The sequence below is a fragment of the Pogoniulus pusillus genome, unplaced genomic scaffold (assembly GCF_015220805.1).
Source record: "Pogoniulus pusillus isolate bPogPus1 unplaced genomic scaffold, bPogPus1.pri scaffold_50_arrow_ctg1, whole genome shotgun sequence".
In the NCBI taxonomy this organism is placed as follows: Eukaryota; Metazoa; Chordata; class Aves; order Piciformes; family Lybiidae; genus Pogoniulus; species Pogoniulus pusillus.
This window is the reverse complement of record NW_026974708.1, coordinates 552341-573950: the sequence shown is the minus strand read 5'-3', so window position 1 is coordinate 573950 and position 21610 is coordinate 552341. Positions and strand designations below refer to the sequence as shown.

The window sequence follows — 21610 nt, the reverse complement described above, 5'->3', positions numbered from 1 at the left end:
TTTGCAAAAGACTGTAGATCAAGGAACCCGGGAAACGGGGGAGGGAGAGGGCACCCAAGCTGCATCCAGCCTTCTCCCAATTGGAGTATGAGGCGGCCCAACTACACCTACCTAGCATGGGGCGAGACATATCCCAGCCCACCTATCACATACCCACCCCCTCGAGAAGCAACCAGTTTCACAGCTCAGCCAACAACCCAGCCAGATCTGCCCTCACACCAGAGGCAGCCAGAACCACAAACTGGGGGAGGGATCCCAGGGTGGCATTGGTAATAAAATGTAATAATCGACCAGTGCTCTGGGGAATGTGTTCTCTTCACAACACTCCGAACAGTGTTACCATCAATGTGCCTTTCCTAATCGATACAGGAGCAGATGCTACAGACATCTCAGAAGCAAATTGGCCACCAGATTGGAAATTAGTAGAGGCCCCCATGATAGAAGGAGTGGGAGGTATATCAAAAGCTAGAAAGAGTGTGGAACTAATAGCAATAACACTTTACACTGAGGCAGGGCCAGAGAAAACTATCACCCTCTTTCCATATGTCATATCAGGAACTCCACCTTTGCTGGGAAGAGATGCCCTAGTTCTGCTAAAAGCCAGGATGACAAATTTACCATAAGGGCCACTGCCACATTACCACTCCCACCAATCAGGCTGACATGGAAATCTTCAGACCCAGTGTGGATCGAGCAGTGGCCCCTATCAAAGCCTTGAATGGATGCTCTTTTTGAATTAGTAGATCGAGAACTGCAACAAGGCCATATAGAGCCCTCTACCAGCCCATGGAACACGCCAGTTTTTGTAATACCAAAAAGGAGTGGTGAAGGATTTCGCCTGCTGCATGACCTGCATGAGGTAAATAAAAGAATTCAGCCCATGGGACCTGTCCAAACGATGCTGCCTATGAATTCGATGATTCCAAAAGAACAACCCTGTGCCACCCTTGACATCAAAGACTGTTTTTTCTCAATACCTCTGCATGAAGAAGATAAAGAGCGATTTGCCTTTTCAGTCGTGTTTCCAAACAGCCAGTGTCCTAATATGCGCTTCCAATGGAAAGTACTGCCTCAAGGAATGATCAATTCGCCTACTATCTGCCAAATCACAGTGGATCAGGCACTGGCACCAGTTCGGCAAGACAACCCAAATGCGACCATCATTCAGTACATGGACGATATCCTGGTTGCTGCACCATCAGAGAATCAAGTGAACCACTTGGTGTCCACAATATCAGAAACCCTGAAAACAAATGGGTTTGAAATTGCAGACTCTAAAATCAAAAGAGGGCCACACATGAGTTTCTTGGGAGTTGGAATCACAAAATCCTATGTGACCCCTCCACAGATAAAGATCCGATGGAACATCAAGACACTGTATGATAAGCAACAGCTGGTAGCATCATTGTAGTGGCTTCACAATATTGTCATGATTCCTCCAGAAGCCATGGCCCCTCTCTATGATCTGCTGAAAGGAAGAAATCCATGGGAAGAGAAGACCCTGACAACAGAAGCGATGAATTCCCTTGACTTTATCGAGCGACAAGTATCATCAAGCACGCTCGCCAGATGGAACCCAGATGAACCACTTGATCTGTATGTACACTTGACAGAAAGAGGGGGAGTAGGAGCATTATTCCAAAGGTCCCCTGAGAAAGCTCAACCGATTCAGTGGGTAGTTCTGGGAAAAGTGTCACGTGCATTCTCTCCAGGGGTTGAGTGCCTTGGAAATCTCATCATGAAAGGCAGAAAGCTTGCCCTAAGACACCTGGGTACAGAACCAGCAAAAATATATTTGCCCTTTAGAGAACAGCTTCCGACGCAATCAGAGGCGATGTCAGAACATCCAGCAGTGGCTCTAGTAGGATTCGGCGGAGAAATCAAGTACGCTGCAAAACCCCCTTGGACCCAAATGCTGTCAATTGTGGATGTTGATCTCCCACAATAAGTCATGGATCGGCCGCAAGAAGGACCAACAGTTTTCACAGATGCATCCTCAATGACTTCAACTGCGGTAGCAGTGTGGCAGTCGGGAGAAGAATGGCTCAGTGTCAGAGCGACTGACAATACACTCTCAGTTCAGCAACTAGAAGTAACAGCTGTAGTATTAGCATGTGGACTATTCCCTGAAGAACACCTGAACATCGTAACTGACTCAATGTTTGTAGCAAAACTCTGTTTGGCCATGTCAGGGCCCGGTGTATCAACATCTCCAGCAGCACTGATGCTAGAAGAAGCACTATTCTCCAGAAAAGGCACCATATCAGTCATCCATGTCAATAGCCACAACCCGATAAAAGGATTTTTTCAAATCGGCAATGACAGAGCAGATGCTGCAGTGAAAGGATTGTGGACATTGAAAGGTGCAAGCGAACTGCATGAGTCTCTTCACATCAGAGCCAAAGCACTGACTGGCAAAGAGATGTGCGATCTCAATCACAGACGCTAAACATGTAGTAGCTACATGCCCTCACTGTCAAAAAACACCACTGTGGTCCAGCGGAGTCAACCCCAGAGGTCTTAAAGCCTCAGAAATATGGCAAACAGATTTTACACTTTGCCAACTACTGAAGCCACGAGCGTGGCTGGCAGTAACTGTAGACACCTACAGTGGAATGATAGTGGCCACACAACATCTCAAAACTGACTCCAAAGCAACCATTCAACACTGGTTAACAGCCATGGCGTGGCTCGGTATCCCCAATCAGATTAAAACAGACAATGGTCCAAATTTTGTCTGTAAGACAGTTCAAGCATTCATTTCAAAATGGGCTATCAGTTTAGTTCATGGGATTCCATACAATAGCATGGGACAGGCCATAGTCGAGCGAGCAAATCAGACTCTAAAAACAAAATTAGAGGTATTAGCAAAATCAGAAGGGTTCAGTGGTACCATTCCTTCAGGGGATCAAGCACGTCTGCTGACAACTGCTCTATTAGCATTAAATCAGTTCCCGAGAGGGGAGGAGACGAACAGCCCTTCCCAAAAACATTGGGCCACTCAGGCATTAGAAGAGGGCCCGTCAGTCATAGTTAGAAATGAGTCAGGAGAATGGGAATCAGGCTGGAAATTAGCTTTAATAGGGCGTGGATACGCCACAGTCAGAAAAGATGGCAAGGTCAAGTGGTGTTCACTTAAGTCTATTAAACCAGACCTCCAGAATAAAAACTAATGAAAGCTGTGAGTTTTCGTCCACAGGACCTCTTGATTGGACGCCCTCGTAACGCGTACTTCCCGGTGGCAGAGGATGGTGACAACCTGAAAAGCACTTCACCACCACCCATGCCGGAAGATGTCACACCAGCAAGATCCAAGCAACAGCAAGGAGGCCCCCGAAAGGGAGGGTTGCGATGTCTCTGTGTGATTCTGATTTTGGGTATGGTAAGACAGTCCAATGCCTCGTACAGACACCAACCGTGGGAATGGGTGCTGATGAGGTGGGAGGATCAAGAGGTAATACAGAAGAGGATTACCCCAGGACCCCCTACATTTCATGTTAATTTGTGTGAGTTAATCCCAGTCAGACCATGTCACCAAGAGACGAGCTTCTACGTTTGCCCCAGCTGTAATCCAGGAAAACCCTACTGTAATCTTCCCGAGTATCACTTTTGCAGTCATTGGGGGTGTGAGACTATAGCTACAGATTGGACACCGGGATCAGGACCAGATAGATTTTTGAAAATGGGCCGAGGACCTCATGGATGCACCCCTCCTCCTAAAGTTTACAACAGAAGGTAGAGAGTTGCGTCAGTCTATGGCGGACCCAAAAACTGGTGTAAGTACCACACATTAAATGTGACCAGAGAGGACGACCCGGGAGGGACCAGTGGCAAAACTTGGGGCCTAAGATTTTGGGAGCCAGGACAAGATAGGGGAGGACTATTCTTTATCAAAAAACAGGAAGTAAAGAGCAGTAGAGCAATTGGCCCTAATGCAGTAATTAAGAGTGACAATCAGCAGAAAAAGGAAAGCGTGCCTCCTCCCAATGAGTCCCAAACAATAAAACATGTGAGCCTCACAAATAAACCAGATGTAAACTTTGACCACTCATTGGAGCAATTGTTCCTCGATGTGCTAAACGCACCCTTTACATCCCTGAATCAGTCAAGCCCGAATCTCACCAAAAATTGTTGGTTATGCTATGAATCCTCCTTTTTATGAGGGTGTTGCCCTCAATGCCTCTTTTGGCTATTCCTTAAGCAATAATCCAACACAATGCCGGTGGAACACACCACGGAAAGGAATTACCCTAACTCAGGTAAGGGGTCAGGGAGTATGTTTTGGTAACATCACACTTTTCGACTGGGGAAAGGAAGTTTGCACAAAAACCATCAGGGTCAATAAAAGGTACAGCTGCACCTGCAATGTGGATTTGCCATCAGTTAGGAGTAACACCTTGTGTATTCCTTGAATGCTTTAATGCCTCTGCTGATCTTTGTGTTCAGATCGTAATTGTTCCCAGGGTCCTATACCATCCGGAAGATGAGATGTTCTACTACTGGGGAGAGGATAACAGCAAATGTCACAAAAGGGAGATTCTAACAGCAGTGACAATAGCAGCTCTACTCGGCCTGGGAGTAGCCGGTACAGCAACAGGAGCGGCTTCCTTGGTATCCCAACAAAAGGGCCTAACCCACCTACAGGCCGTCATTGATGAGGACCTGCAAAGACCAGAAAACTCCATGGCCTCCCTAGAGGAATCTCTCTCATCGCTTTCAGAAGTGGTTTTACAGACCAGATGAGGGTTAGACCTTCTGTTCACGCTTTGACGCAGATCACACCAGAGTAGTTAGAGATTGGATGGCTAAATTAAGAGAAAGATTGGCCCAAAGAAAAAAGGATAGGGAAGCCCAACAAGGATGGTTCGAATTATGGTATAATCGATCACCATGGCTAACCACCCTGATATCCTCCCTGATAGGACTGATTGCAATGATCGTGTTGACTTTAATTTTTGGACCCTGTGTACTGAACACGTTTGTATCCTTTGTTAAACGTAGGCTTGTGGCCGTTTGAGCTGATCCTCTAGCTCAGACATAGGGGAGAGATGAACATTCCAGGGATAGGCCACATAAATGGCAACAATAGATAAATTAATATAATTTCATTGGAGCATCAAGAACTTAATGTCTAGAAGCACAGTTTGTTCTCCCCTTTCTCCCGCTGGCTTCGGCTGCTTCAGCTTCGCCTATCTTCCCCGGCTGCTGTTTTGGCTACTGCTGCTTCTGTTGCTTCACTGCCGCTTGACCCCTCCCCCATCTCCCTTCAGGTTATTGTATTGTTTTTTTTTCCCTTCCTTCCTTCTCTAGTTATTATCTCTCTTTACACTGTTATACTATAAGAAAATACAATTTCATCTTTAACTGACTTTCAAAAAAGAAGGGGGGTTTGTGTTGTGAATTTTCTTCCCAGGGGAGGATTAGCCCAAACCCGGGACAAGGCTGCAGACAATAAACATCATGCTTGTAGAGCAGTAAGATTTACTCGAAGGTACCTTCAGTATTATTATTATTATCTTGCACAAAGTAGCTTAGGTTTGCACCAAAGAATGTTATACTGTGAAGAAAATAGTTATAGAAGATAGGGATAGTACAATATAAGGCAACTGACTTAAAAACATATTTAGGGAAATTTCACGTGTGATGGGTACGAGCACTTTGGGTGTTTACTAATGATAATGTGAAGAATGTTCTCATCTCATACTTTTACACTAACCACACTTGGTTGCACTACATTGTTCTCAACGATACCTCATTTAAAGTGCCTGACTACTGAAGTTTACTGTTAAGATCTTTTGATACTGTGACTATTTTTCTATGCTCTTTCCATATAGAATTTATACTTTTTTACAATTTTATACTTTTAAGAAAATGTTATATTTTAGCTAGTCTTATTGAGCATAAGGAGGGGGGAAATGTGGGCAGCTAGGGTCTGGCGTCTGGAAGATAACGGAATGTACGGAAAGACAGGGGCCCCTCTCCTTATTGCCATAACCCATAATATTTAGTAGTGATGTAAGCAGATGGAAATGATGTTTATCTTCAGACTATATAATCCAGCACTGTACACGAATAAACGCCATTTGTTCTCCACCACATCGGTGTGTGTGAGCTGTGGTCATGAGTGGCCAAGAACTGGCACCGTCTTGTTCCTGAACCAGGTCGCTGCTTGCCCCACAAGGGCAACAATGCCCTGTATATATTTCTCAATTCTCACAAAGCTTTCTTTCAGCATGGGGAATTCGGCATGTTACTGGGATCCCACACTCCCCTGCAGGGCAATCTATCATTGAGTGATCACACCAGACTTTGAAATCTCTTCTGCAAACACAAAAAGGGGGAGGCAGGATTTCAGGGACACCTGAATAAAGATTACAAAAGGCACTCTATGTTTACAACTCTTTGCATTGCACAAGCACGGATGATACTCCGCCAGCACTGCGACATTTTGGACATAATCGCCTTTTTGAGCTTCAGGAGAAGCCACCAGTTTTAATTCATGACCCACAATCAGGCAAAGTCAAAGGTCCTTATCCTTTAACAACATGGGGAAAAGGATATGCTTGTCTCTCCACAAAGTCAGGGCCTAGGTGGATATCAGCAAAATATGTTCACCCTTACAAGGGTTCGATTCAAGAAGATCAGATGAACAAGGACAAAGCAATGGCCTTGACTCCAGGGTGAAAGTTGCAGTTATTGGGATCTTGGGAATATGGGAGGGTGGATTAGGTGTTAGTTTCTTCATGTTTTCAAAAATTAATGTTTGGGTTACTTCAGTTAATGTCACTGAATTAGAATTGATTTGTTTAGTTATGGTCACTCCTTAGAATTTATTTTTTATAAACCTTTTTGTGGGATGGGGACTAATTGGATTCATTTGTAGTATGTAAAAATGCTTTGTTCTGTATTGCTTATAATACTCTTGCTACCTAAATTGCTACTACGCATTTTACAGTGTATTTAATGAACGATTGGTTGTGCTACTGTTAGGTTCTCCTCTGTACAACAAAAAGGGGGATGCAGGAATAGGGGAATGGCCTGTTAGTAAGGAACAGTTGCCCGAGACAAAACAAATACAGCATAGACCTTGGGCATGGAACGTGTGGGTCAGACAGACCTCAGAAGAGAAAGAGAAGTAGGATCCTGCGGTCAGGACTGCTCAGATAGTTGCATAGCAACATACATCAAGGAGCAGGGAAAGTAACGAAGAAACTAGAAACAGCGTCTTTGGCCTGAACAGTGTTAGCCAATCATGTAGTAGTTACTAACTTTCTTACTGTGATTCTAACCAATCAGTGATTAACAGGCCAGCCTTTCTGAGACAATATATACCTGCCTGTTTTGCTAATAAAGTGGAATTTTGGCTTGCATCAAGTCATTGCCCTGTCCCTTCATTGCGGCACCAGGCTATTGTGCTGGAGGCGCTGAGACATTCCCACACTTATGAAGTGACCTCAACTGCCCTGTCCCAAACCTTGCAGCTCTGGCAGGGTGATTCCTGGCCCAGGCTTTGTCCTTCAATCTTTCCTGACTTAGACAACAGAAGTGGCAGCACTGATCCAGGAAGACCAAACTATCTCCAGCCCTCTCCTGCCCACCCTCCACATCTCAATCCTAACCATCACTTCCTGGCATACAACCAACTCCCACTTGCCTTCTGGGGACTCCAGATACCCACCACAGCTGATGTCCCTCAGAGCTCACAGAGGGGTGAAATGTGGTGGGCAGGAGGGTCTGGAGGAGGTTAGGAGGTGCACCGTGGATCCGCAATGGGTGGGGTTCTGCTGTTGTCTCAGTCTGGTGTGATGGTTTGGGCTCTTACCCGCCCCCCCACACTTTGTATTTGCCCCAGCTAACTCAGACGGACCCTGGGAATATAGATGAAGCAATTTATTTACAGCTAGCAGAATTTACAAGCAATTATTTACAATATATACAATTATATACAATTATATACAGAAATACACAAAGGATAAACAATACAAAAGCACAACTCCCCTCCCAGAAACCAAGGTCCCCAGGAGGGGCTTTCAAACCACCCCAACACCTCCCCCAGCCCTCTCAACCTTACCCCAGTTCTCAGGAAGAAGAGAGGTGCGGCCAAGAGGTTAGGGAGCAAGGTTAGTAGGAGCAAGGTTAATGAGATGTGACTAGGTCTGAAGGCAAAGGCAGAAGGGAAAGACAAAATGGAGAAAATTTACTTCTTCTTCCCAGAGTTCTCAGCGTAACTGTGAGAGGAGACACCATGGTTTCATTCCACTGCCTGTGATCAAGTTCTTCTACCAAAACATTCTAGCTTGCTTCTAACTAGCACAATCCACCCCTTGTCTACTTGGCTCAGAGTATCGCTGAGAATTATCCAATCTAATCTAAACCAATGTTTACACTAAAACAATATATACAAGTTCGGTTCACACTTCAATCAGATGTAGGTGATTCAAAAGCTCAGAACAGGGACTCCCAGGTGATGTTGGGTTCGTGCTCACGTACTGTAGATTCTATCGTAGACTCTCTCAGTGTTGGGCGCCGATGTTACCTAGAACAGAAAACTCCTAACAGCTTGAATTTAAACTCTGTCAGCTAAGGTTAAATTTCTCTGTGGAATACACTGGATTTCACCATTCTCCTGCATTACCCAGTAGGTATGACCAGGACCTTCAGCAGAAACCACCCCTCAGACAGGTTCCCTTCGCCCAAAGGAGAAAATACCCAAACAGTTTTCCCTAACAGATTCCTTTCACCTACAACAGGAACTTTATCACCGTCTACTGTTTGGACCAAATCTGATTGTGCAGGTCCTGCTCTGTTTACTGAACCTCTACTATTTACCAACCAGGTAGCTTGTGCTAAATGTTTGTCCCAGTTTTTCAGAGTTCCACCCCCCCATGGCTTTTAGGGTGGTTTTCAGCAAACCATTGTAGCGCTCAATCTTCCCTGAAGCTGGTGCATAGTAGGGTATGTGATAGATCCATTCAATACCATGCTCTTTGGCCCAGTTTTTTACAAGATTGTTCTTGAAATGAGTACCATTGTCTGACTCGATTCTCTCTGGAGTTCCATGTCTCCACATGATTTGTCTCTCCAAGCCAAGAATGGTGTTAGGTGCAGTAGCATGTGGAACTGGATAGGTTTCCAACCATCCAGTGCTGGCTTCTACCATCGTTAGCACATACTGCTTGCCAGAACGAGATAGAGGTAAAGTGATGTAGTCAATCTGCCAGGCTTCACCATACTTGTACTTTGACCATCTCTCACCATACCATAAGGGCTTGATTCGCTTAGCCTGCTTAATAGCAGCACAAATGTCACAGTCATAGATGACTTGGGTGATAGCGTCCATGGACAAGTCAATTGACCTATCGCGAGCCCATCGGTATGTTCCATCTCTGCCTTGATGTCCAGATGAGTCATGGGCCCACCGAGCTAAGAACAGCTCACCTCGGTGTTTCCAATCAAGGTCAATGTCAAATTCAGAGTTGGTATCAACTTGAGCAATCTTAGCAGCTCCCCACCCAACCATTTGTATTCAAATTCCTTCCAAAATGCTTAAGAAGGCTTAAAAGCAACTGAAAGGAATCACCAAAATCCCTTCCAAACTTGTCCAGAATCCTTAAAATTTCATAAAAATGTCTTAAAAGCTCCTAAAATCTAATTCCTAAGAGATTTTAGTCTCTAGGCTCATGTGCTCATCAGGAGGCTTCTTCCCCTCAAATCTCTTAAAAACAAACACCTATAATCATCAGAATTTCTTCATAAGCCATTAAAATAATTCAAAACTCTTGAAAGCAAATTGCTTGGAACTGCATGAAAAATCAACAGCATCTCCTTAAAGCTGTGAAACAGCCCTAAAAACTGATTAAAATCCTTTCAAACCTTTTGGTTCATACAAACACCAATGGCACAGTAAGCTCTGGGCTTTAAGATTGTTGGGGAGATTTTCAGGAGATTTTGGGCTCGCATAACTCTTCAGCTATGACTGAAAATTTATCAAAGTGTCTTTGAAACGCCTCAAAGCATCTTCAAATGTCAATAAATCACTTTAAAAATGTGCAAAAGCTCTTGACATATCACAAAAATCTCTGACAAGTCCCTAACAGCTCTTAACAACCAATTCTGAAGAGATTCCAGTCACTTTCTAGGCTACATTGGACACTCTTCAGAAATGGTTTCAAACTGCCCTAGAAACCATCAACATCCCTTCAGAACTCTTAAAGGCTCTAACTGAAACATGCTGCAGACTTAGTAAAGGCACTAGAAAAGTTCAGCAGGTGCTGCAAAGACCTGTGCCCAAGGGAAAGATGAAGTAACAATGAAAATCTGTGATGGAAGGGCCAAAGGGCCCTAAGTCAGTCCCAAAAATATGTCCTGAAATCCAAACAAACCAAATACATCCTGGTCTGTCCAGGCCATAATCCCCCACTCCCCCTTGTGGAGTCCAGGGAATGCAAGAAAGGGACAAAAGACCTAGAGCCAGGGAGTCTGAATAACAAGGTCTTGCTTGTGTTTACATCTTTGTGTCAAACAAGGAGCAGGCACCTGGTGGATGCTCACCTTGGGGCAGGCTCCTGCCTCCCACCAAATTTGGGTCACTTGCATTCCACTGGCTGACAGCTTTTATTTCCCTCTGTTGTCTATGGCGAAATCAAGTCTGGGGCAAATGACACAAGCAAGTCAAAGCTGCAGACATGGTGCTGTATAGGGTTAACACTCCTGGGGGAGTGACCCTGAACCTGACCCTAGGGGTCTTGGCCCCTCCCCAGGGGTGGGCCACACTCCAGGTGATGGTTAGCCCACTCCCCCCACTTCCTGCAGTATAAAAGAGGAGCACTTCCTGCTCCTCACTCTCTTGCTTTTCTCCCTTCCTGCGTTCATGATCACACACACACTGATACTGCATACCAGCACAACACGTGGCAGCCACGAGGCAGAGACACCATCACACTACTCGGGTTGTATCCATCCCTGTTTGTATTTTTCTGTTTTCCCTTCCTTATCCTTTGTAAACTCCCCTACCTCCAATCCCTTTTTCTAAGTTATTGTTAAACTTTTCCTTTTTAACTTCCAAATCGAGTGAGATTGATTTATTTGGGTGTCCCTACCTTTATCTCTCTCCCTGTCTTTTGGGGAAAGGAGGGGGAAGAGGGGAGGGCACTCTATAAATTCTATAAATTGTCATTGGGTCTACCAAATTTATAAGAGTCTCTGGGAACTTGCATTTGAACCCAAGACAGGTGCCTTGATGCTTTGTGCCTCATCAGCCTGGAATTCTGCCATGCCTCAGTTTACCCAGAAGCACAGAAGCATTGTGGTTGGAAGAGATCCTCAGGAGCATCAAGCCCAAACCTTATCTCTACTCTACAAAGTTTACCTTTCAACCATATCCTCAAGCACCACATCCAAACAACTTCTAAGCACATCCAGGGTTGGTGACTCAGCCACCTCCCTGGGCAGCCCATTCCAGTGCCTGACCACTCTTGCTGGGGAAAAATGTTTCCTAATTGTGCTGGTTTGAGGCTAATATTTACTGAGAGAAATTAAATTCTTAGCTGTCTGTGCTAGTTTGAGCCTAGCTAGAATGTTTTGGTGAAAAGAATTAAGATGATAGTCTGTGAAAAGGAAACAATGGTGATGTCTACTTCACTCAGAGGTTTGCTGATATGCATATGAACAAGAGCACAAACATAGATAAGGGACTTGCTCTCTGTCTGGGGCTGCATGAACTTCCCTCTCCAACCTGCCTGACTAATTCTTCTGCTTCCTAACCCCCCTGGCCGACCCTCCAAACTACCTTGAATGTAAGGCAAAGTCTTGGGTAAGGTAGAGGGGTGGGAGGAAGGTGGAAGGGTGGTTGGGAGCCCCTCCTGGGGACTCAGGTTTCTGGGAGGGCTGTTGTGTTTCTGCATTACTTTTTAACTTGCATATAGCTGTATAGATTGTAAATATCTGCTTCTATATTGTGCTAAGCTGTAAATATAAACCTTCATTCAATTTCCAGAGCTGCTGAGTCTAGTCTGGGTGATATTCCAAAGTGTGTGTGGGCAGGTAACACCCAAACCATCACACTGTGAGAACAAAACAGTAATCTATATCTCTCAGTTTTCTGCTGAGAAATGCAACTACTCAAAATATAGCCAAGACAGGCACTTCTCACACACTGCTCTGCTCTCCCTTCTGGCTGTGACTTTCTTTCTGACAGTCTGGTCTCTGCGGCTGACTCTGCCTTTAACTCTCTAATCCACCTAACCCCTTTTTCCTCTAACTTTCTTGTCATCTTTTTTTGACACTAATGTCCAGTCTAAACCTACCCAGTGGCAGCTTGAGGCCTTTCCCTCTTGTTCTATCACTATTTACCTGTGAGAAAAGACCAGCAGCATCCTCTCCACAACCTCCTTTCAGGTAGCTGTAGACAGTGATGAGGTATCCTGTCAGCCTCTCCTTCAAACTAACCATTCCCAGCTCCCTCAGTTGCTCTTCATAAGATCTATCTTCCAGGCCCTTCACAGTTCCCTTGCCCTCCTCTGCACTGGCTCCAGCACCTCCACATCCTTCTTGTATTGAGGTGCCCATAACTGAACACAACACTCGAGGTGTGGCCTCACCAGAGCTGAGTACAAGAAGACAATCAACTCCCTATCCCTGCTGGACACAGCATTTCTAATCCCAGACAGGATGCCATTTACTTTCTTTGCTACCTGCACACTGCTGGCTCAAAGCACAAGTGCCTGGCACAGCACCAATAGGCAAAGAAGTCATTGCTGAACACTGGCCAGAACCACACCAGTCTGGCACTTCATCAGGAACTCTGCTGGCAGGCAAATAGCTGCCCAGACCAGGCAGGAAGGGGCAAGCCCAGGTGAGCCTGGTGCCCCCATAGAGCTATACTGCTGCAAGCAGGCAGCTGCAGCCTTGTGAGCCTGTCATGGAGGATAGCAAAGGCTCCTAGCAGGCCTTTGCCGAGAATATTGCAGTGTCTCACATTGTAAGCCAAAAGCATTGTAAAGCCAGAACAATCTTCCAGTCCCATGAGAAGTTGCCTCCCTAGTGAAGATAAAAGATAAACATTGGCCATTGTTTTTCCAACTGTCAGCCTTGGTTCTCATGCATGCTGACCACCTGTGGTGGGGTGAACTCTGGGTGGTCTTAGAAACTGCTTTGGTAAGGTTCTCCAATTGTGCAGGTTGATTATAACTTTGTACCAATCTGTAAAAATAACATAAAATTACCTGCAATGCTCGGGCACAGCTCCTTAGGAACATTATAAAACAGTGTGCCTGCCTGGATCGGGAACCTTTTGCCTGCTCTGCTCCGCTCGCTCGCCTGCCTGCCTGGCTCCTGCTCCAGATCGGCCTGCTCGAATACAAAGGCCGCAGCGGATGAACCGCCCGCTTGGGCCCGATCCTGACAGAGGAAGGGACACTGCCCAAAGCTTCGAATCCAGCTGAACTGAACTGCCTAACAGTGAGTAGAGCAATGGACTCTTTTACCTGAAGACTGAACAACTTCAGAGACTCAGAAAACTCTAAAATCACAGACTCTCTTTATTTGCCATTTTCTGAAATGTTACTCTGCAGCCTCCTATCAAAAGAACTCAGGTGGGTGATCGAGTTTCGGGAGGGGGGTCTCCGTGTCTGAGCAATAAATCACTTGATCTTTACAAGTTAGCCTCGCGTGTTTTCCCCACAATTCCCCTAAAACTACCTTCCACGCCAGAGCCATAAGCTGCTTCCAGTGCCCACTCCATACCTAGAGCCTCAGGGCAGCCAAGAGAGGTGACAGCACCTTGGGAACCAGGAGAAACTCCAGCGGGAGCCAGCATCCGGCCAGCACCACTTTGCTTTGTGTTTAACCTGCAGTCTTGGCACTGTAAGCACAGGCCTGGAAAGATTCCAGAAATACTAAACCTGTGAGTAAACATTTTCTATAAAGCCTCTCTGTAAAAGTTTCTCTGCTTAACTCTGCTTTGGACCTTGTGGCTGTTGTCAGTTGGCACTAAGGTTCCCCTAGAGGGCAAGCAGCACACTGTGCCACGGGACAGTCCTCCCAGTTTACATCCTTGGTTTACATTTTCAAAGTTTTGCTAAAATTGTTTACAGTTGTTCAGTACTGCCCTGAGCACTGCACATCTCCTGTAAATATCTTGCACAACGATCCTGTGGATAAGCTACTTCAATATTTTATATTAACAAATAATAATTAATAATTTTATTGTGATGTCTGCCTTATTCCTAATTTAATACTTTCATAACAAAGCCTAAGCAAATAAGAGCAGGAGAACTGATGCTGGAATCAGTAACTGGAGTCATCCCCTCATGGTGCACACTTCCACCACCACATTATTCACAGACTAATAACAGATACTCTAATTCTAACTGTATCAAACCATCCTGTCAGACTGACTCAGGAGCACCCAGCAGGAAGACTGAAATCTGCAAAAGGAATTGGGCAAAGCCAAGGCCTGGCTGTTTACCAAAGCCACAGCCTGCAGCACACCAAGTACTGAAGGTGATACATGCCTGGTAAGGTCACATTGAATGGCTGCAGGATCCTATCCATGTGAAGGCAGCACAACCAATTGCCCTATAAAATGAGACTTGCCTGAGTGGCTAAATGAGGTCTGAACTGCTTCTTACAGGTAACCAGTGGCACTGATCTTCTTGGGCAAGAGCAGACAGAAAAACACAAGAGGAAGAGACCCTGTGGAACTTAGAAGCTGATGAGCAGCACACATCAGAGCCAGACAGAATCACAGAATGGCTCAGGCTGGAAGGAACCTTAGAGATCATCTACTCCAACCTCCCTGCTATGGGCAAGGATGTCTCTCAACTAGACTCGGCTGCTCAAGGCCTCAGCCAGCCTGGCCCTGAACACCCCCAGGCAGGAGGCATCTACAACCTCCCGGGGCAGCCTATCCCAGAGTCTCACCACCCTCATGCTGAAGAGCTTCACAAGATCCAATCTAAAGCTACTCTCCCTCAGCTTAAAACCTTTCCCCCTTGTCCTGTTGCTAGATACCCGTAGGCAAAGTCCCACTCCAGCCCTCCTGAAGGGTCCCTTCAGTTCAGATAAATAAGTGTAATGAGAATTAATGCTGAGCTTTGCTTTGCTTTCCTGTTCTTGAGCCTTGAGGGTTTTTTTCTTCTCAAGTGGCAGAGGTCTCACACAAGCCCATCCCCATGTACTTGTAATCATGCAGTCCCCTGGCACAGGACCTGGGTGTGCAGCAGCACCTCATGGATGCTGCAGTAGCCCCAACCTCTCTGCCAGCAGTCTCTTCATTGCCATGAGAAGAACACATCATCTACTCCAGCACCAGATCTGCAGCTCACCCCTGCCCAAGTCTGGGCTGCCCCACATTTTCCTCCTGACCACTATCAAGAAGCTTAGGGCAGTCCTAAACTGAAGGCCTCTGAGGCCTTAAACAAGAGCTAAACCCTCTCAGTTTCTTTTAAGACACACAGGACACAACTCTGCATCACCTGAATGCAACCCAGACATGTTCATTAAGCCAGGGCCTGAATCTAAACCCAATTCAACCTAGACAGGCAGGCTTCAATCCCACAAAACTTCACTTCACAGCTGGATGCCCAAACCTAACAGGCTTCCATCTAACCTAAGCCCTGGCACACTCTCAATGGACACTGAGGAGCCTGCAACTCAACAGGAAGTTCACTGCAGGACCAACCAGAAGAGGAATTAAACCTCTGGGAAAAGGACTACAGCCTAAGGCCCTCAGCTATGACCTCATCAGTAGATCATTATTCTCTGCCAAGCACAAAGATATCAGCACTTTACATTGGGTGCCTGAGCTGGCACAGCTCTCAGCCTACTCATCCCTGCAGAGCTAGGCCAAGCAGGCCCCCTGCTAGGAGATGACCAAATCACTGCACAGGCATTCCTGACCATCTTCTTTATGCCTATTATGAGTGGAGGACTTGGGAACTGGCCTGTATCACACACAACAGGCACCCCAGACACAGCATTCCCCTGTGTAAACAATAACCTTTGATTCCTACCCCCATCTTTACTACTCCTTCTGCCCTCCTGCACCATAGAAGCAGGAGCAGATACAGCAGAAACCTTCTACTGCCCTTGCAGGAGACTTTCTCCATTGATCTGTTTAGAATAATTGTGCATTTACTTATCCAACCGATGCGTGGAAGTCAGAGTGACAGGAACTACATGAACTAATGGAAGCTGCAGAGCTTGAGGGACAGGATGAATTAAAAGCTTGAGGCCTGTTTACTTCAACACAGCAATGTCATGTTTAGATGAAGGTAAACCTCTGCGATGCTTCTCTAAGGCGATGTACAGATAACAGGAGAAGTGGCCAGGAACAGAGCAGATGTGCCTGCAGATGTGAGGAGAACAAAAAAAGAGCAGAGGTGGAGAGGAAAAATGCAACTAAGAGGCAGCCCTCCCAGCCCACTCCCAAAAGCCACTGCCAGGTGTGGCTAAGAGGAGCCAAATGCAAAGGAACAGGAACCAGCAGGAAGTCTGCAGTAGCTAACTGTGTATGAAGTCTGTAAAGCTTGCACTGGGGAGGGGAAACCTCCTGTGTGCCCTGTGCTGTGTCCTGCACTGTATAGCACTCAGTGAACAGTATCTCTTGAGCAGTCACAGCCCTTGACTTGCCCATTTCTTTGTGCCACCTTCTCACAGGTACTCTGGCTCAGCAGCAGCCTCAGTAGCTGCAGGCAGTTTCTCACCACTCCCAGCAGGTGCATCATCCACTCTAGGAGCAAGTAACTTCCTTGCAGCAGTTACCAACATAACACTGCAGCCACCCCACAATGCCAAATTCCTTATTCTATGACCTGACCTTGTTGCTGCCACCCAACTTCTACTCTGGCTCCCAGCCCTCACCAAGGCACTGCCATATTGCTTACAGACCAAACCAAGAACACCACATTCTGTGACTGGCCAGAGGAGGTGACCCAATCCTGTCCCAACAGCTCTTCTGCTGCTTTGCTCACCCAGAAGTTTCCATTCTCATTCTACCAGGCTGCAGCATCACCTCCACACAGCAATGTCCTGCCCTGCTAGGAAACAACCTGGTGAGGGACCTGGAGCACAGCCCTGTGAGGAGAGGCTGAGGGAGCTGGGCATGTGCAGCCTGGAGAAGGCTCAGGGGAGACCTCATTGCTCTCTAAAACTATCTGAAAGGAGGTTGTAACCAGGTGGGGGTTGGTCTCTTCTCCCAGACACCCAGGGACAGAACAGGACACAGCCTCAAACAGGTTTAGGCTGGACATTGGGAAGAAATTCTTCACAGAAAGAGTGATTGGCATTGGAATGGGCTACCCAAGGAGGTGATGGAGTCATCATCCCTGAAGGTGTTTAAAAGGAGGCTGCAGGAGGCATCCAGTTCCATGGATTAGTTAATTAGAAGGGTTAGGTGATAGGTTGGACTCAATGATCCCAGAGATCTCTTCCAGCCTGGTTAATTCTGTGATTAGGCTCTGTAGGAATAGCCTGAGCCATACTGGCCAGTGGGTGCCTGGCTCCTAGCCCAGCAGCTGTGGGCAGCAGGAATGGATGTAGACACCTGAGCACACCTTACACCTGCTACCATCACCACGGCTATCCCCACAGCAATCAAGGTTTGCAGCTCACCAGCCACACTTCACGGCAGAACCAGCAAATGAGACCCCTGTGAGCCCTATGCTTTGTCTTCTTGCCCACCTTAGGAGGCCTAACAGGAACTGGTTTAGCCAATTCCTCCCTAGGTACTGCTTTCCATGACACACACTATGCAGTTGCTCACTTCCACTATGTGCTCTCAACAGCAGCTCCATTTCCTACCCCAGCTGCATTCCCCCTCTCACTCCCCCCATTCACAGGGCACAACCTTTGCCACACAGCAGCAAAAGCTCACTTGGGAGTTACCTTTGCAGACAAAAACTTCACATTTTCCCCACAACACTTCCTTGCCTGTTCTGACTGCTGATGCCAAAGGGGATAGAAGATGTGGAATGTAGTCACTTAGGTAACCATGAAGCATATAAAGCATCATAAATCAGGCACAAGCAAAGCAAAGTGATGCAAGCAGGCAGAGACACAGGAGCTCTCCCATGGGAAGAAGAATCCTGTGTTCAGAAGTGAGGACATTGGTAACTTTGGCCAGGAAGGTGACCTGCAGCTGGTGCCAGATGAGCAAACCTGGTAAGAAGGACAAAGCAAGGAAGACATTGAGCCTTCATCAGAGAGACCCCAAGAGACAAGCAGCAGATGGCAGTGAGCAGGAGCCAGGGGAAGGGGCATTATGCAGATGAGTTCCAAGAACTGATTGTAATAACCCCACCGATCTTAGAGCTGACTGCACTAACCCTGCCCACAGACTGACTGGGAATGGGTTTGTAGCATCAGTACCTACCTGTGCAGGAGCAGCTGTGCGAGCTTGGGAAGCTCTCCCCTCACATCTGGTATGCAATAAACAGAGCTTCTGCATCACACTCTGCCTGCTGTGAGGTTTTCTGTTCCACAGATCGCTGCCCAGAGCTCACCCCTGTGACACACCACAGCTCCATGTGGCCCAATCAGCTCAGCCACTGCCCTGACCACAATGATGTGCATCACCTGAGAGGCCTTTGCCTCCGAATGAAAGGTCCTGCCCCAGAACTGACCCCCACTGACATCATCAACTCCACAGCTGCCATATCCCAGCACCCCTTTGGAGAGCAGCCCTCACTGGTACAAACAGGATCCAAGTGCACCTCCACACTCACCCCATTAACCCTATCACTGTCTGCCCCAGCACCATCACAGCAGACAACTCCTTACACCCCTTACTGTCCCAAAACATCCCCACAGCCTTGCAGCCATCCCAGCACCACTGCCGGCACTGCCCCAGCCCCAGAGCTCTCCAGCACAACTCCCACTCTCACCCAGCCTCAACACAGCTGCCTCAGCACCCCCACTGAGCCACCCCAATCGCCCCTCGGGGTAAGCCCTGCACTGATTCTAACACAGCAAAGAGTTAGCAACAACCTCCACCCAGAGCATCCCAACCCCGCACGAATACAACAGCGACACACCCCTGAAATCCAGACAGACACAAAACATTCCCCCAGCACCAACAGCCAGAGCCCCAAACTGCCAACACTGCACAAAGCCACCAAGCAGCACCCAACAAGTGCCACACCCAAACATGCCTCAGCACACCTCAGTGCCCCCAAGCCTCTGGAACAGGATCCACCACCACAGATATGCAAGAGACAAAACTCACAAACACTGCCCCCAGATTAACCACAAACAACACCACAGCCACAAAGGAACCCCGAAGGCTCAGCAACCACTCACACCCTGCAGCTGCTGCTGACACCAACCCAACCATCCCACAGTGCAGCCACGGATTAGATGCAGCTGCCAACCCCCTAGGAACAGCATCAAATAGAGCACAGCAGCTCCTGCCTGGCCTTTCTCCACGGTCTCTGACTCAAAAGGCTGTCGTTGGAAATTCGACCACAGGAACTACCTTAAACCACTCCTCGTTAAGCTCCCCTACCCCCTAGGCACCACAGCACTCACAGGTCTGCTTGTTCTCTGTGCATGTCTGCAGTGGGTTATTTACCCAACACAAGCACCATGGGCTTGAGGGCAGAGCCTCTGCTGTACCCATCACACAGATGGGCACTATGCCAACAGCAGCTCCTACTAACCCCAGCCCTAATGATAGAGAACGATTAAGGTCATGGCTGCAGGAGCCAGTGGAGGATCTCCCTGCTCACTGCAGGGCTTGGGCTGGATGAGCACTGGAGGTCTCTTCCAAACCCAAACCCTTCTCTCTTCTATGGTATTAGGCTCTGTAAGACTTCAACTCCACTCAAAATGCTTCAAAAGCGTAGAAAAGACTTGCAGAGTCAGCATCGATGAAGGAGTGGGCACAGCAGACCCCCACGCGAGGGCTCTGATGCCACCAGCCCCAGCACAGCCAAACCGCCCCACAGCTGCCACCGGCCCCAGGCGCTCCCAAGTTCGGGCTCGCCACAGCCACAGCACCCACGCCTGACACCCCCACCAAAGCCACGGACAGGCCTGGGCTCTCCCCCTGTGCCTGGCAGTAAATCGGCACCAGGAGCCCCCCACACGCCCACCCCTCACCGGCCCCACCCGCGCCCACACAGCCGCACACAGCCCTCCCACGGCACCGCACACCCCCACCCTGCACACCTCTGCCGGCCCCACCCGCACCCCACCCGCACAGCTCCCACACCGCCCCCAGCGCCACACACCCACACAGCTCCCCACGGCCTGCCCGCGGCCCCACGCAGCTCCCCACACTCACACCCCCCACACCCGCACACAGCCTCTCACAGCCCCAGCGCTGCCCACTCCCACCCTCACGCCCCTCACCCACACCACAGCCGCACACAGCCTGCCCCACACCCACCCACTGCTGCCGCACAAACCTGCACCCACCCAGCGCACCCACACGCACCCCACGCACCCTCCGCACCCCAACCCCACGCACCTGGCCCCGGAGCCCCACACGCCCCTCCCGGACCCAGCACACGACCCTCGGCCCCCGGGGGCTCCGCTCCCCCTCAGCCCCACCGCTGCCCTCTCCCCACCTGGCACACGCGGGGGGCGCAGAGCGGAGGCCGAGGCAGAGCTCCGCGCACAGGACGGTGCCGAGCGCCGGCCCCGGCAGGCTCCTGCCGGCCTGGGGAGCTCAGAGCCTGCGGCGCAGATCTCTGCTCTGCCGCTGCCGCAGCCACGTGCGCCAGGGGCGGGAGCGGAGCGCGGGCCGGAGCGGAAGTCCCGCCCCCAGCCGGGCAGCCGCAGCCAATCAGCGCCGCACGAGGAGCAGGGCCCCGCCCCGCCATGGCTCCTGCCCGCGGGCAGCAGCAGTGGCCGCGCACACTGCGCCCAGCTCTGCCCTCACCTCTGCGCCGCAGCTGCGCAGCCAGAGGCCGTTTCTGCCCTGCTCCGCTGCTCCGCTCCCCTCGTTCTGCCCTCGCTCAGGTTCCTCTCACCTCTGCTGCTGCTCTGCGCTGCGGGGAGCAGAGGCTGAGCTGCTGTGCGCAGCCTCCCTGCGCCGCCTCTGGCTCGGTGCTTCTCTGCTCTCTGCCTGCCCAAAGCATCGCTGCTCGGAGCGCGCCCTGGGGAGAGGCAACCTGCGAGAGACAGCCTGTGCCGAGCAGGCTCCGCGGGGCTCGGGGCGCTGGCGGAGCTGTCTGAGCCCTGCTGTGCTCTGCGTCCCAGCAGCGACAGTTCCTCTGTGCCTGTGGGGAGCAGCAGAGAGGCCAAGGCCCGAGCGCAGCCCCTGCGCAGGCAGATCCTGCCCCTCACGGGCGAGCCGAGGCGCCTCAGCTGCTGCAGGTCTGTCGTTAACCACCAGAGGTCCCCGTGCGGGGGTGCACCGTGCCTGGAGGCACTGCAATACCAGGACGATGCGCGGAGCGGAGGGAGCAAGCTCCGGATCCAACTCCCACGGCCAAAAATCCGTTTAATATAAAGTCCTCTCATCGAGGACGTATCAGATATTAAACTGATAAGAACAGATACTACACTTGATCTTAGCCAAAAGGCCGAGAAGCGATAACCCCAAAGCTCCCCACACACCCACCCGTGCCCCACGGGGCTCCCCTAGCTCACGGACACCTCCCTG

At 49.0% G+C, this 21610-nt stretch overlaps 1 long non-coding RNA gene and 1 other non-coding gene across 2 annotated transcripts; both read right to left on the bottom strand.

The window, feature by feature from the left end:
• Positions 1-17716: 17716 nt before the first annotated feature.
• Positions 17717-20719, bottom strand: LOC135174210 (uncharacterized). The gene is made up of 3 exons (XR_010301795.1): positions 20571-20719; positions 18374-18505; positions 17717-18159 (listed from the first exon to the last, which is right to left on the bottom strand). It is a non-coding gene; the product is annotated as an uncharacterized LOC135174210 (long non-coding RNA).
• Positions 20720-21351: 632 nt separating this feature from the next.
• Positions 21352-21542, bottom strand: LOC135174219 (U2 spliceosomal RNA). Its single transcript, XR_010301805.1, has one exon. It is a non-coding gene; the product is annotated as a U2 spliceosomal RNA (small nuclear RNA).
• Between the last annotated feature and the right edge of the window lie 68 nt (positions 21543-21610).